This window comes from Ixodes scapularis, unplaced genomic scaffold (assembly GCF_016920785.2).
Source record: "Ixodes scapularis isolate PalLabHiFi unplaced genomic scaffold, ASM1692078v2 PGA_scaffold1__304_contigs__length_218370807, whole genome shotgun sequence".
NCBI classification, from domain to species: Eukaryota; Metazoa; Arthropoda; class Arachnida; order Ixodida; family Ixodidae; genus Ixodes; species Ixodes scapularis.
The window spans coordinates 1,158,994-1,174,186 of NW_024609846.1; the positions used below are offsets into that span (position 1 = coordinate 1,158,994).

At 45.3% G+C, this 15,193-nt stretch overlaps 1 pseudogene; it reads left to right on the plus strand.

The window, feature by feature from the left end:
• The first annotated feature begins 1,358 nt into the window (after positions 1–1,358).
• LOC120838486 lies at positions 1,359–1,906 on the plus strand (annotated as a pseudogene).
• Positions 1,907–15,193: the final 13,287 nt, after the last annotated feature.

Below are 15,193 nucleotides of genomic sequence, written 5' to 3' on the forward strand. Positions count from 1 at the left end.
CGGCTCCGGTGGCTTGAGGAGTTCCATTAGGTTGAAAACTACTGCGTTCCGCTCTTTTCTTCGAGCTATCACCGACGTGGACGGCATCCCACTTCTGACACCATGTATCAGATAGGCTGTAGCAAGTCAACAACGACGTCTATTCGGTAAGCAGTTCGTAATATAGGCCGACGCGGCCAGTGCAGGTACTAGGCACGTGGCTCATGTTAATCTCTTAGGAAAGATGACAATGCGGTTTACATTCAACGTAGACTTGACTTGCACGATACAACTGTGGTACGAATAGAGGCTCGCATACCCATTTGCTTCGACCGCGGTGCGCTACGTTGTGTCGTGCAGCACAGCGCCTCCCCGATGGCTCGCCGAAAGTTTGACAATAGCAACAGCACGACGCAGGCAGTCTTAACGAGGCGCTTGTGGTTGCAGTCGCACTCGAACGCAACTTTGTGAACGAGACTGAATGCGCCCGGCATGTGTCGCGTGTTGCTTCCGCACCTGGGCAGTTACCGTACTGATTGGTAGCCAAAAAACTCAGTCGGCTTCAATGTTAATGGGCTTGTCAAGTTCGTACAGAGGTCATTTCGAACGACAGACCGTTTCCGACGGGTCTCTCCAGGAACGAGAAATGATCTACCTTTGCAGCGGGTCCCACGGAGTGGATCTTCGCCTCCCTCGCGAATTTCGAAATGAACGTCCGATCAACCAGTGGAATTCACAATAAGCAACGCGTGTAGCGCGAGTGCCAAGTTGTACAGGACGCGGCACACCCGGATAACGACTTTAAAAAGACGTGTATCCCCCACAGAGAAGCACGAGAAACTAGCCCTGCAACAGTGTATTATACTAGCCGCTTATCAAAGGCTCATCTGCTGGGGTTGCTTGCAACCCCAGCAGATGTTCCGTGATATTCTGGATCAGGGCATATTTATTTAATCGGGTGCAGTATGTAGAGGTTAACGGTGACCGTTCAATTGTATCTGAAGTGCCTTCGGGCGTCCCCCAGGGGTCAGTACTCGGGCCAGTATTATTTTTAATTTACATTAATGATATCGCGGCGGAAATAAATCAAGGGGTTACTGTGCGACTATTTGCGGATGATTGTCTGGTATCTTCAAAAATCGAGGAGCAAGACGACCAGCGCAGATTAAGTGCATCTGTTGGGTCTATTCAGGACTGGTGCTCGAAATGGAAGATGAAAATTAATACACAAAAAACTGTTTTCGCACGAATAACTAACAAAACTAAGAATGTTCTTTCTTATACTTACGAGCTTGATGGGAGTCCTTTGGTTGAAGTTGATAGTTTTAAATACTTGGGTGTGACACTTTCTAAAGACTTAAGTTGGAGTAAACACATAAATGAAATATGTCACAAAGCAATGAAAAAGCTTTGGTTTTTAAGACGGAATCTGGCCAGTGCTCCGCCTAAAGTGAAGTTAATGGCCTACACAACGTATATTAGGCCTCCCTTGGAGTACGCTGCATCGGTATGGGACCCCTATAGAAAAAATCAAATTGGTGAACTCGAAAAAGTTCAGAGGAAGGCGGCGCGATTTATTCTAGCCAAATAGAAGCGACTTGATTCTGTCACAGATATGCTGAACAGCCTCAACCTCCCCTTACTTTCTGTCCGTCGAAAAATTGCTCGACTAAAGTTTTTCTTTATGTTTTCTCATCACCTGTATAAGAGTAACCCGGATTCTAGATTAACACATCGCGCATCGAGAGAACTCAGATACGTTAGCACTAATCCGTTTGAAGTGCCCAAATGTAATATTGACGCTTATAAGTTTTCTTTTTTCCCCAGAACTGTGAAAAACTGGAATGATCTCCCACAAAATATATTGTCATTAGACTGTTTAAATGATTTTGAGAGCGCCCTTTTGAATATGACTGGTTTGGAATGATAAATAGTAGTTAAATATTTTTTGGAAACTTCGTTAAAGATTTCGAGTGCTGAGTGTTCATTTTGTTGAGTGCTATATAATATATTGAATGTGTGTGCTATTTCAGCCCCTTTATTTTAAGTGAATGTCGCTGAATGTGTACTGTATTGTAGTCCTGATGTTGTATGTTTCAGTGCTCTTCTATACCCCACACCTGTTAAAGCCCCATACTTGGGGTGAACAGTATTCATAAATAAATAAATAATAAACCGAGCGAGGAAAGGAAATTATCTAGTGGCTGCGACGCGCGCATGACACCACCTATTGTACAGGGTGTCACAAAAAAAAAAAACATTTTCACGGTCTTTTTTACCGCAAAAATAAACTAGGCATCGCCGAACGCTCATTATTCGTCCAAAAGTAGAGCTAGAGGTCACAACCAGATGGCAAAGTGTCAGCCCGATCCGATGACTTAATCAAAAGTTATAACTGATTTTCTAAATATTTCAATGGGAAAATGGCGGCCAACAGAGTTTTCGAACAGATGGGGCTCTATGGCACCAGAAACCGAAAACGGGTGAAAATGGGCTCCATTTTTCCATTGAAATTTCCGGAAAATCACTTATAACTTTTGATTAAGTTATCGGATCGGGCTGAAACTTTGGCATCTTGTTGTGAGCTCGAGCTCTACTTTTGGGCGGAGAATGAGCGTTCGGCGATGATTAGTTTATTTTTGCGGTAAAAAGGACCGTGTAAATTTTCTTTTATGACACCTTGTATATGCCTCAAACCTTGATCAAGACGTAAGGAGCGTTCGACGATACGTGGCTTATTTTACATTTCGACAAACCCGGTTGTAATTTTACCCAAATACCCGTTATGTAATCTCGTTGCCCGTGGATTGGATGCGTCGGTGAGTCTGGCTGGCGTTCGAGCCGGCGTTGACTTTTGTGGTAATGAGGATATATGCAACTTGTTTTTGGAAGGGAGAAATGGGCAGGAGTCACCCCAATTACCACGGTGCCCGTGGACAACTTATTGTGGCATTGTTGTGGAAAGAAGTGCGCGTGAACAGCTCTAATCAAGGTTCACGGGCGTGTCTTGCAAAGCTACAAAATCAATCAATATTTTTTGTTCGGTCGTTTGGTGAGGCGCGCTACTTTTTTTAGTTGGCCGTCGCACGGCACATTTAGTGTAAACCGAACGGTATCTTAATGCTTACAATACCGGTATACTTCCATACAGCTAAAACAAAGTAATTTTCAGTGTTAAATGTCGCTTCTTCTTTCACTATGAAGCTTTAATTAAACACAAAATAATAACAAAAACGCTCCCAGTCACGAGCAAGCTCGCACTTCGAACGCATTAGCCTCTACGATTATCCCTCCGACTGGTGCACTTGGAAGAGGTGAGCTCATTTAGCTTTGCATTTTCAAACCTTGCTATTGCGTACCGATTCGCTTTTTCAAGGCAGGAGAGTTGTGTTTTAGTGGCACCTCGGAGCTGGGTATTCAGGGGCGTCCAGTACCTGGCGTGTAAAATAGAACCGTTTTTTTTTTTTTTTCGGCCAGCGTAAATGGACCGCACATCGGAGGGATCTGAAACCTTGTGAAATTGTGCAGCTAGCGGTCGGCAAAGAAAGCGAGAGTTTAAGAACGTGCTGTAAACTGGGTTAAAAACTAAAAGGGGAGAAGAAAATTTCTTTTTGAGCCGACGTCTACCTAAGCACGATATTGTCAAAGGAATAAATAATTTTGCAGACATGTATAGGGTGTACTTTACTGGAGGAACCAGTAAGTAAGAAAGCAATATTCCTTTTCTTGCCGCCAAGATTTTTGTCGCCGAAAGCGAAATGCGAAACAAGCGAAATGTTAGCTGTGTTTCAGGTGAGCATTCCGCTTGCCTTCGAGGAATAAATCACGCAGTGTACCCTCCTTCTGGAGGACTAATGGCTCATCTTGTTCGCGCACGCCTCTCGGTTAGTTCCGAGCAAGTGAAGATAATCCCCAGCTTTTGCGCACGGTGCCTAGCTCGAACCAGATGGCCTCCTTGGGGATCAAATGGCAGTTCGTTGGACGAAATTCTGCCTTTCGTCATTTGAGACCATCTTCTTTATTGGAGTGTGGAGCGAACTGGTGAACTCAAAGCATGTAGGTGCGCACTTATGCGCAGTATCCATTCGACTAGTTGAGATACCACTGTTAAATGCACACATTTCATCATTCTAATGTTTACAATGTAGTGCTTCATGATTAGTAATATGAATGCACTTTAATTGCAACTATTTTTTTATTTTCTTGCTCGTAGTCAGCGCAACGGGTTCGTCTAATGTTATCTCCTTTTTTTTGTAGCTGTACACTACATTTTGAAAGAAGAAAGACTCGGAGGATGACGCTTTTTGCATAACTCGTTTTCGGACTCTCTTTCCAGGTCATTAAAAAGAAATGTTTCTTACGCTGATATTTATTCTCTCTTCGCTACATGAAGTTGCACCTGCGAGCATTGACGGAAGGGACGGCGGTTACAACGTCGTTGTTGCTCTTCACAATTCTGTACCACCCGCTGATATGATCATCCAGAATATCAAGGTACTCAAGTAACACCGCGGGTTAAGATTCTAGATTCGTAGTTTATTGGTTGTCACATGGCCACTTTGGACCTCATTGAACCAACGAAATGCCATAAATAGGCTTCAATTCTGATTTCTTGGTTGATATGTTGCATATTTGGCTCATGTCTGGAGCTTTATCAATTGCTCTAAATTACTTAATTTTCTCGAAAACATAATTTTCTCGAATTTCGCGAATCTCCTACAATTCGAGAAAAATAGTTCCCGCGAACAAGTCCGGTAAAATGTAAACACATTAGAATCAATATCGAGATCCCATCGCGTCGCAAAATTTAAAACCCGCGAATTATTCTAAAACCTCAGTTTCGACCTAAATCGCGAAATATTGAGCCCGCGAAAATTACGTCGCTTACAGTATGTGGCAAAGCAGAAAAAGTCATAGAAAAGCCAACGATAAGTACCTTGACATTTGGTAATGCTGAGGTAGCATAGTGAAAATGCAGTTGAAGAAGAACGGGGCAACACAAAGTGGTAACTCGTAACTTGGGGTTTTACTGTAAAGAAGGAAGGACAGAAAGAATGTAACACCGCATTACACACCTTCGCACGTGCATTCTCCGCTCTGCGCCTGAGAGCTGATCATATTTGCACGTCCAAGAGTCTCACCGTAAACTTAATCATAACTATTTTATGTATCGACTACATCATTGATGCTTCACTAATGCTGTCTGTTTTTTAGGTAGATCTAGCACACTTCTAGCACCCCCCCAATTTGTTCTTGCGCCTTTGCAAGATAGTTGTGTTCCTTAAGCGCGTTTGGCATAAAGAAAAAAAGGTAATCGTATCTTCTTGTATGCACCATGTTGCCTCAGTGCGTTCAGTCATTACCAATTAGCCCAGCTATCAGCCTTATTAATAATTAATCTATTCGTTCAAAAGCTTATTATGCCTTAGTTGGAACACTAGGATCGCCAAACGTAGACCAAGCGAAGCGTTTTTTTTTGGCGTGCTGCCTAGGAAACGTTAACTAATCCAGTATCTGACCCCATTTTCAGTTAGTTTAGTTACGTAATTCACCTTCAAGATGAACTTATATCAACGACAGTAATTGCAGAGTAACTTATAAATTTCGTTAATATGTGAGCTTGGGCTATTTGGTGACCCAGTCTAAGGTTAGAGCACACAAGACACTGACAAAACGAGACGCACGCAAAGAGTTGTTGATTACGGGCTTTTTGGCGCACAGCGAGACACACAGAAAGAGACAAACACAAGTCCTGACTTACAACTCCTTTGTATTCGTCTTCTATTTTTTCTTCCCGAAACTAGTTTAAATATGAGATGATTATGAAAGAGAGCAAGTAAAAAAATAAAGTATTCTGACAAGCGATTGCCATCATCGTGCTAAATACTCTAATTCTTCTTTCAGATAGCGTTAGGGATGGGCTACTGACACAATTATCTTCTAGGCGCGCAGTCATCGCTGCCTTTTATTATTTCTCTTGAGAGCGGGTTCTTACTCCTAGCTATGCTGGTATTTTTCCCGAGATCTGCTGAGCACCCGCAATCTCTGATTTGGATGCCGAGGCGTCCAGAAATGACTTTGTGAGTGTTATAGTGGTGTCCCTTAATAGATCATTTAAGCACCCGCCAGTTTGTCCGATATATTTCTTACCACACGGTAGTGGAGTAGAATAAATCACTCCTTCAGAGCAAGGAACAAAGCATGTTTGGTGTTTTCTTGTGCAGGCGAATTGACGGTGTGCTGAGTGATTTCCTTTCCTACACATAAGCAAGCTTTTTAGTCCGTGTAGGACAGTAAATCACCCAGCACACCGTCAATAAAAAACAAACAAACATGCTGTGTGCCTTTCTCTGAAGAAGCGATTTATACCCGTGCCAGACGGGCAACTCGAATGCCATTTACAACGAATGACATTCGTGTGATCAACGAATCGGCTCGCGATCTGTCGCACGTGGAACGCCCCACGCTCGGAATGTCGCGCGCTGATTGGCCGATCATTCAAATGTCTTTCGTTGTAAATGGCATTCGAGTTGCCCGTGTGGCACGGGTATTATTCCATTTCACTCTCACGTGGGAAGAAATATATCGGACAAGGTGGCCGGTGTTTAAATGATGGATTAGGGGAAAACCATTATAACACCCACGAAGTCATTTCTTTACAACTCGGCATCCACTGCAGGAATTGCGGGTGCTCAGCAGGGGTGCTATGTTGCGCTTTTTGGACTTCCAGGAGACTAGGGAGAGGGAAGTGACGTCAACGACAGAGCAAACGCAGATTGGACGTTGATTTCGTTTTCTTCTGTCAACACCCAATCTGCGTTTGCTGTGTCGTTGACGTCACTTCCCTCTCCCTAGTCTCCTGGGAGTGCAAAAAGCGCAACATAGCCCCCCAGGGGTGCTATGTTGCGCTTTTTCGACTCCCAGGAGACTAGGGAGAAGTAAGTGACGTCAACAACGGAGCAAATGCAGATTGGATGTTGATTTTGTTTTCTTCCGTCAACATCCAAAGTGTGTTTGCTGTATCGTTGACGTCACTTCCTTCTTCCTAGTCTCCTGGGAGTCCAAAAAGCGCAACATAGCACCCCTGATCTCGATAAAAGTGCCGTCATAGCTAGAAATAAGAACACGTTTACTATACTCTCTTTCACCTTGTGTTGTACCGCAGGAAAGGCTAGAAGCGCGAGCTTCTTGCTGTAGGGCACATCTCGGCGGCATAAGCTCTCGTGCGTTAAGGGGTATTCACACGAGGGGGCAAACCCGGGGGTTTTTACGCGGCACGCGCATCCCACGACGATAAGGTCAGGCTTTGCGATGTGCAAAAGCCTCGCGTTTTCATCTCGTGATGCGCGCGTGCCGGGGAGAAATCCCCGGGATTTCTCCCTCGTGTGAATACTCCTTTAAGGATAGCTTTCAACGCTATGAGCTCGCGTTTCTAGTCTTGTCTGGGGTACAACATAAAGTGAAACGCTGTATAGAGAAACAATAGAGGCAGAGATGATCGCGCGCCTGGAAGATAATTGTGTCAGTAGCCCATACCTAACGCTATGTGGAAAATTATTGGGATAATTAGCGTAATGATCCCATTGGTTTGTGAGAAGAGTTTTGGATTGTTCTACTTCTTTGCCTTTAAAAGCAATCTTGTATTTGAACTAGTCTCGTGAAGAGGAAGTAGAAACATAATACGAAGAAGTTGTAAGTCAGCGCTTGTGTTTGCCTCTTTGTGTACCTCTCGTTTTGCCCTCGTCGTGTGCGCTGTAACCTCAAGATGTTAATAAGGCTTTGCATAGAGGAAACGTTGCCACACAGATATTCTGACTTCCGTTTCGTAACTCTATGATCGATAATTGAAATTGCATTTAACCAAAAGTACGATATAATAGATTAGAAGTAATCGACGATTTGTTCTTCAGAATCACTTATATTTCTTTCCAAATATTCTGTGACCCAAATGTCTCGGAGTGTGATTGCAACGAGACTTCCTTGCGCATACTGGATATTTATATATTTGCCTTTTTAACACAGTCTACAATAACCTAATGACGCCTGATGGCGTTTGCTACTTTTGTCCATAGTGGTTCCGGTTACACCACTCCTTGATCATGCGAATATATAAATGATCCTTGTTTTTCTTCGGTCTGCTTATCTTCATGAACTCTTACTAAAGGTGCTGTTGAGGCAAGGCTCCCAACTACTACACCAGGCGACGTACGGGAAGTTCTACTTCAAGCGCGTGACCATTGTCCTTCCCTCCTCTTGGCCCCAGACGAGTGAAAGACAGGTGACAGGCGACAGCCTCTTCCAGAGAGCTGACGTTCGCGTTGGCGGGACCCCTAGCGGTGGGAGCGGGAGTCGCCCTTTCACCCGCCACCAGAGAGGCTGTGGAGAGAGGGGAGAGTACCTCCAGGTGTCGACGGAATTTCTGGTCAGCATGAATCTTCCTTCGCTGGCAGAATGTGGGAGTCCAGGTAGGCACGGCATTTGTGATTTTTTTTTCAACACGAACATTGTTTAAGCATTACAAACATGATGATCATGTACCAAGCGGGGACAAAAAGACAACTTAGATATCTCAAACATCAAGAATTCGGAATGCAAGTGCGCGTTGTTTCAAGAAATTTAAACTACGAGTGAAACCTAAAGTTTGGCGCATTGATTGCCAAACCTACGTAAAATGTACTGAGCTTTCGAGTTTCTTTTTTTCTTTTCAGTTGCAGATTTTTTAATTTGTCTGAACTTTTACACTATACTCTGTTTAATTTTAAGAGAGATCGCGGCAGAAGCTACAACAGCGAGCTCAGGGCTTTCAGCGTCCCTGCGAAGCGTGCGCGCTCGTGCAGTGCAAGCATTGTTCAGGGCCACATGCTTGCGCTTGTGGCACCTACTGCGTCTGGGCTTAAGCCGAAAGGGAGTATATACACGAGCCTTGTAGAATGCCTAGACGCCCACGTACAGGTTGCGTTTGAGTGCATGCAATGGACATTTTAAAGCAACGAGCGCCGTCTGGGGAGTTGATTGCGAACTACAAATGAAAGGCAGCCCCACTTGCCTTCGCTCGTCAAACTATATTGGCATCGTGCCGTTGTAGCGGTTTCCAAAGCTTCTCATACGCCATACCACCAGTAATAAACAAATGAAGCTCGAAAATAGACGAGATAAGCGTGAATATAGATGCTGGCAATGTTGGTCCTGCGGGACTGTGCCCCGCGAAAATGGCAGGAGCGCGAGGGTAGTTCTTGGGATAAAGTGTACGCATTCGGCCACGCTTACTGGAAAAAGGTGCATTGGTGTGAGTCATACGAAGCAGGGATGCCCTGGTTTAGAAATAGGCAAACTGGAGTCGCGGCCGTGGCGAGCCGGAGAAAGTTCACGGGACGGGGAGACTTCACTGCTCGGCACGATACTCTCCGGCAAGTTAAGACATAAAGCATCATGACGTGTTTCATGACGAAACAGCTGGATGGCACCAATCACGTTCGCGATTGGGGTGGAGAGGAGGTTCAAGCTACGTTTACATGGAGCCGGGCGTCGTGGCGTCGGCCGACTCCCGGATGCAGCGAAACTCACCGAGCGCTTGGTCATGTCCATAGGGGGGGGCGGGCCAGTCACATCGCTTCCCCCTCTCCGGCCACCATGGCTCGCCACAGCTCCCCCTCCTGTTCAAACAGAAGCACAGAAAGGGAGTCCAGCTTTGTTTACGGAGCGGTCGTTCCCACGCCGCCAGTTTGCAAGCCCTTTGATTCGACGTCATGCGGGGAGCCCCTGTCTTCTAGGTGGTGTATTGGTCAGCTGCGCGCAAACGATCTCTTACGCATCTGTGTGTACCGGCTTTTCGGTAAAGCGAACTCAACTCTCCTTCGTCATGTCCCGTCAAGGACGCTTCGGGTGCACTTCCGGTCCGGGGTGTCGGCGGGAGACGCCATGCGGGCAGGGCTTGGCCCTGTTGTTTTGGAAGAAGCCAGACTAACACTTATTAACTTCTTGACAAAACGCCGCTACTGGAGCTGCATCGAAAGAACAGGAAAAGGAGTCAAGGTCATTTTTTATATATTTCCAGCCTTCCCGGCTTGTTCGAAAAAAAAATGGAGAGGGCCTTAGAAAAAAAAAAAGAAAAAAAAAAAAAAAAGACTTTGCCGGATCAGGTTGCTTTCTGCGGGAAGTGCTTTGGGTTGAATTCGCGTATACTTTTGGTCCTCAGATTTATTGATTTTGTTCCAACACGAATGCGGAAAGAGCGCGAGTTTGTCCCGACCATCCGGACCACGTTCAGTGCGCTTTCGGATTCAGGCGGCCGTCTGATGGCTCAAGCTGTTTTCTGCTCGTTCAAGCTGTTGTCTTCTTGTTCGAGTGACCACGACCCGTATACCGTACGTTGACACGGTAATTGCGATAGGAAGTAACTGGAGGAGACAAAGGACTTTTAAATAACAAGATTTTTCGGGGTTTATATAGACTCGGTGTAAAAAAACAATGAGAAGGGGATGTTGATCACTGCTACATCCTTAAAAATATGCATCCATTTTCTACAGAATTCTTGTAGAGTATTGTGTAGGTTTCAAAGACGATATCTGCAGTCTTCTATACACTGCCTGTAGGTTTTTGGGTATCCACGTGCTGCGAGTTTCGTATCCTTCTGCAGCTGGAAAAGCTTTAAGAGCGGCAAGCGCAGTCTCAAGCCGACTGTGACCACTAAGACATCCGTCCAAAGAGGAGCGCTAATATATGAAGAAGAATAGTGCACACTCTACCACTATACACCTTTGCAAGTGGGATACCGGCTTAACCTCGAACCGCGCGCCAAGGTGAGGCGGACCTACTCTCCAGCCAGGACGTTCGCTGGTTGTCGTACGATGTTGCCAAACGTCTCTCGCCGAAGCGTACACCACTGAGCGCAGAAAGAACTTAAAAAAAAAAAATAATTATCAAACGTACACGTGTCGTCTTCGACAGCGAAATCGCAAGGACAATTAAATAAAATACCTAAAGCGGAACAAACCGAAAATTTCCAAAAAGATCGAAAGTCTCAAGGCGCTCTCTTCAGAATGCGCCAAAAGTCGCATGGCCTTTGCATCAACGATGGCTGCGCTCGCGGCAGCTCTGGCTTCCACAACATGCAGGAACAGAGGCTGCGATCGTTATAAAGTCAGCTCCAACCCTGAAAGATGCCCCGTCCTACAATAGGGGACGATTCTGCGTTCCGAGACAGTAAGTGTGCCGCTAACGTAAGCCATCGCCGATGCAGCAAACGGCACCATCTTGTCATCGCGCACCCCAGTGACGTGCCCCTGGCACACCCCAGCATAGTGGAAATGGTACGGGGCGCCAGCATCACTCAAAATGGCGGCGCACAGGAGCCTTTCTTGCAAACGTGTATAGTCAACACTTGGTGCAGTCATATTTGTTGTTCACAATTGCTTTAGTATTTTTTTCTCGCAAGCATTATATTCTTATTGGACATCGAATTTTGCTCGGGCTAATCTCGGAGTTCCACTCACGCGGCCGATCTGTCGTACACGAAGAGTGAAATGTGTAAACAACGTTCAAGTCTGAGTCTAGACATTGATCTCACACCTACTTCCGCTGACCGTTCCCTCGGATTCATAAAGCACAATCTTAAACAAGCACCCGCTCACTTATGTAAACTAGCTTATATCACTCTAATCCACCCCAAACTGCAGTACGCTTCTGTCATATGGGATCCTGAGCAAACCTACACTATAAGTAACATCGAGTCTTTGCAAAACCGTGCTGCGCGTTTCAATTCCTCTGACTACTCTCCATTTTCCACTGTCGCCGCATTAAAAAATCAAGCTGAGTTGCATGACCTATCACACCACCGTAAACATGCCCGTCTGTAATTATTTTACAAGCTCTATCACCGAGCAATGCTTCACGACGATCTTTTTTTAAAGAAATCCACCCATTGTTTTTGCCCGTCGCGATCATTGATTCAAAGTAGCGCGCATCACATGCCACTCATCTAGTTACGCACGATCATTCATTCCACGGACCCTAATCGACTGGAACAACCTAGCGGCTCACATTGCAACTGAACTACACTGTTAGAAAATTCCATCAATCTACGTGGAAAAACCGAATAGAACGTGTCCCGTTTTCTGGAGATGCATACAATGTGCTGTTTGCTTTCAAAAACGAGAACTGTACCATATGCATTGAAATGCGCTATTTAGGCAATAAGTATGAGCTTATCCGTATAAATAAAAAAAGTTTTACAAGACTGCAGTTTATAGTCGGTTCAACTGGTATAAGCGAATTGAACGCGCCCAAAAGTGCCGGATATCCAGCAATTTTTATGGAACTCTATCAGACCGCGGAAGTACAGTGCCCGTGAGCCGTGTTACGCCGCGCGCAGGAAGACATCTCTCACCCGCGCATGCGCAAGCCGCTGCCGGCCGGCGTGGGCCCGCGAGCTGCGGAGTGCTGCCGCCTGTTCGGAAGGCGAGTTCGACGTTGTTATCGCGTCGTCAGAGGCGTTCAGCGGTGCTTAGACGGCTTTGTTTTGCAAGGTACGTATACGTTAAGTTGTTCCTAACGCAGTGTTATTTTACTATCTCTAAGGGTGTCGTATATTCCAAGTTCGGGATGCCCAGCGTGTAGCGTCTCGTCTTCCCAGCTGCATAAAGCTAGGCCTTTTATAGTTCCTGATTCGGGGCGGCATACTGCCCGACCCTACTTAGTATTGATGGTATGCTGCGCTGCGTAGTTACGCGGAAAAAAACTGGAGAAATGAAGTTAATGCAGAAGGACAGACAAAAACATGCATGAATTGGCGCAGACTAACAGCTGTTTAATTTCTTTCTCTTTTTTCTCCCCCGACCCGTATTTCCGAAATTGCGGCTAAGAAAACGAATGGTTGATGTCTTGAATTTGTTGGCTTCTGAACTTGATGGTGTTTGCTGTAGCTGCCTCTTTGATATACGAACTGGATGGTGTGTTCTTGTAGCGTTTACCTGGGGCCTGATGTTTGCTCCGACAAGTTTGGTATCTTATTGAGTAGATCTATTTCCTCTTGTCGCAAAGCGAGTGATGGCTCACTGATGCACGCTCCGCGTCTACCCGAGGCCATGTGAAAAGCATCGATTATTTCACGCTTTGTTCTGTCCTTTGATCTGGCCAAGATGGAAGTAGTGTCAAGGAGAGCTTTGCAGTTGCATTTTCAACAATGCGCTGCAAGGTTGCCAGGTGCTTGCAGTTGCCCGCATGCATGGTTGTGCTCCCTTAGTCTCTCGTTAAGGCATCTCCCAGTCTGCCCGACGTAGGATCTTCCACACGACAGTGGTATTTTGTATACCACACCTTCGACACATTCAACAAATTTGCTCCTGTGTTTCACTCGACACAGTGCCTTGCTGTTAGTCTCGTCCACTTCATTGTTGACCTTCCTGCATAATCCTTTGAGCCTGAAAGGGGCAGATAGTGACACTCTGACTTCGTACCTTGCGGCGATATTCCTCTGCTACTCGACCGTGTGAGCGATCTTGGCAGCTCGCTAAATATGCGGTGAAATAAGGGTGGCACCTGCTTGATGCAGAGAAATAGTGCAGGCTTTTGCATCTTAGGAATAGTAACGCATTATCATGTGATATTTTGAGTCGCCCAGTAAACTTATCCGCGCTGAGCCAGTAATCAATCATCGTCGTGGTAATACTCGTGTGCGTGCCGCGGATGCTCCGGGCGTTTTGCGTACTAAATTAATGCCATTTTTTCAGGACTGATATTTCCTAAATAACTTGAGCTTCTGATAAACGAATTTACTTCGAAATTACCCCGGTCGAGTTGAAACCTTTATTGTAATAGGTGGTATTCTCTGGACGCCACATCGGAGCTTTCTGAACGCTGCGCATGCTCAGAGTGAACTCCCGCTTATGGCCTGAGGACACCCTTTTTATGTAGAGTAATGCTACATGCACGACGTCGTGCAGCTCAACCGGAAGTGGCTGTACGCACGACGCGCGTTGATGTTCTTTGATTGGACGACCCGAATCCTGGCCATAGTGGCAGAGCTTCCCTCTGCCAATAAAAATTACTGCAGAGCCCCTCAAACAAATATTTTCGCCCCATCATGACCTAACCAACCTCGCAATTCACGAGCTTGCTCGTGAATATGCGACCAGACTCGCGCATTGTGCATGCAGCCTCACACATTCAGGACCATGCTCGTGAATTGTAATTGGGTTTTGAATGTCAAGTTCTCTTTCTTTTTAGGATGGGATTTGACTTGTTTTCATCGCTTATCAAGTTCATTCACCTCAACGGAGTGCGATTTCTCCTTGTGAATTAAAGGAAAATACTGTATATATCACCAGAATAAAGCGATAAAACTCATGGATATATATGTTAACCGGAAGAAACTGAGAATCTCCTCCCCAGATAAGAACTGAAAAGGTATGCCATGTTTGAAAACAATATAACTCCCGAAGTCCTAGGTATTAATGCTCTCAAACACAGTTAAAATCATAAACGTTCGGTTCAGCGTTCCTTTATGACTAAAAAATCGACTTTTTTTCAGGCAGAAGCATCTTCGACTGCCACTGGATGGCACCAGGTGCTTCGAAGGAGTCAGCTTCCTCTCTGCCATGGAGCTGATGTACGCCACATACCTAAAGTACCCTGCTGAGCTGCTAGCAGCGTTGAAGTTCGTTTAGAGGTAACTATAGATGTGCCTTTCAGTTATGAAAATGTGCGCTGTGAATTTGCTTTGGAAAAATGTATCGTATGTCTGGGAAGCAGCAATAACTGCTAAATACTTTTTGACAGCGTTAATGACATAATAGGCCGTTAGCAATAAATTATGTAGCTGATCTGTTATCGTGTCCTTGGCAACATCCTAAGCAGTTTGGCATACTTTTGAATGATGGTGTGCTCTTCAACGTATTTCCGGCAAAGCCAATTTGGCTCAAAATTAGAAATTTCGAAGACTGTAATCGACTTATTTTTCGCAAGAACCTAATTTTCGCAAATCGCCTACAATCTGAAAAAAAAAAGGTCCCGCGAACAATTCTGGTAAAATGTAAACACATTGGAAACTATATTGAGATCCCACCGCATCGTGAAAATCAGAACCCGCAAATTATTCCAAAACTTCAACTTTGACCTCAATCGGGAAATATTGAGCCCTCGAAACATACTGTAAAACCCTTTATTTTCGCGGCCCCCTATTTTTCGCGAATCGGTCACAGATGACATAGTCGCGACC